This window comes from Stenella coeruleoalba (assembly GCF_951394435.1).
Source record: "Stenella coeruleoalba genome assembly, chromosome: 16".
In the NCBI taxonomy this organism is placed as follows: Eukaryota; Metazoa; Chordata; class Mammalia; order Artiodactyla; family Delphinidae; genus Stenella; species Stenella coeruleoalba.
Genome location: NC_137162.1, coordinates 53954353 through 53955952, shown reverse-complemented (window position 1 = coordinate 53955952; position 1600 = coordinate 53954353).

Genomic DNA, 1600 nt, shown 5'->3' with positions numbered 1-1600 from the left:
GCCGAGGGCTTCCTCCCAACTCCCTCTTTCTCTCAGGCTTCAGGCATTCTCCTTCAGAGGAGTGAGACAGAAACAGCAGCCCTGGGAATTCCCTGGTGGTCCAGTGTTAGGACTCCATGCTCTCACTGCCAAGGGCCCAGGTTTGATCCCTGGTTGGGGAACGAAGACCCCACAAGCCGTGCAGCACAGCCCCCAAATTTTTTTAATTAAAAAAATACCAGGGCTTCCCTGGTGGCGCAGTGGTTGAGAGTCCGCCTGCCGATGCAGGGGACGTGGGTTCGTGCCCCAGTCCGGGAAGATCCCACGTGCCGCGGAGCGGCTGGGCCCATGAGCCATGGTCGCTGAACCTGCGCGTCCGGAACCTGTGCTCCACCACGGGAGAGGCCACAACAGTGAGAGCCCCGCGTACTGCAAAATAAATAAATAAATATATTAATTAATTTTAAAAAACCCCAAAAAACAAAACAGCAGCCCGGTCCACATCCTCACCAAGACCTGTCAGGCCTGTCTCTCAGGACCGGTTTTCCCTGACGGTGCCCATGAGGTCTTTGCCAAGAGCTGCTGGTGACACAAGCCTGCTGAGATGGCAGGTCAGTGCTGGGCTGTGTGTGGAGCAATGGGGTCGGAGCTGGGCTTTAAAGGGCCCTGGCTGGGTGCAGGGTGCTACAGGTATTATCTGTCTATTAGTTATCTGTGCTGCATAGCACATGACCCAACACCGAGGGGCTTAAAGCAACAAGCATCTATTATGTCAGGCTTTCTGTGGGTCAGGTGTCTGGGCGTGGTTTAGCTGGGTGCCCTGGCTCAAGGTCTCTCGGGAGGTTGTAGTCAAGGCGCCAGCTGGGCGGCAGTCACCCCAGGGCTGCCCAGATCACAGTGGACAGTAGGTACACTCAGAAGCGTGTTTCCTCAGCTCCACTCTGTGACCAGGTGGCTGGGGGGTGAGCCCTGTCCTGCCCTGCTGGCTGCTCCCCAGGGGCCCACAGCAGCCTGGATTGTACAGGTGACCTTTATTATTTTTTTTTAATTAATTAATTTAGTTTTGGCTGCGTTGGGTCTTTGTTGCTGCGCACGGGCTTCTCACTGCGGTGGCTTCTCTTGTTGCAGAGCATGGGCTCTAGGCGCGTAGGCTTCAGCAGTTGTGGCGTGTGGGCTTCAGCAGTTTTGGCACGTGGGCTCACTAGTTGTGGCTTAGTTGCTCCGCGGCACATGGGAATCTTCCTGGGCCAGGGCTCGAACCTGTGTCCCCTACATCGGCAGGTGGATTCTTAACCACTGCGCCCACCGGGGAAGCCCTGCACAGGTGACCTTTAAAGCCCAGCTGGACTCTGAAGAGGAGTTTCTCCAGACCTCCCCCTTGAGGCCGCTCTCTGCTCACTGTGCCCACCACCACCCTGGGCCTTGAGAGAAACCTCCCCTGCCCACCTCTTCCTGACTCCCACAATGCTCTGCTTCAGACCATGCTCGGGACCAGACACACCCATGTTTCCTGGAAGCAGCAGAGGGAGGCTGATGCATTGAGAATGACTTCGAGAAGCCTGGGAAGGCCTCGGGGGAATTCCCCCAGAGAATGACGCGATCACGGTGGCCTGTTAGCAGG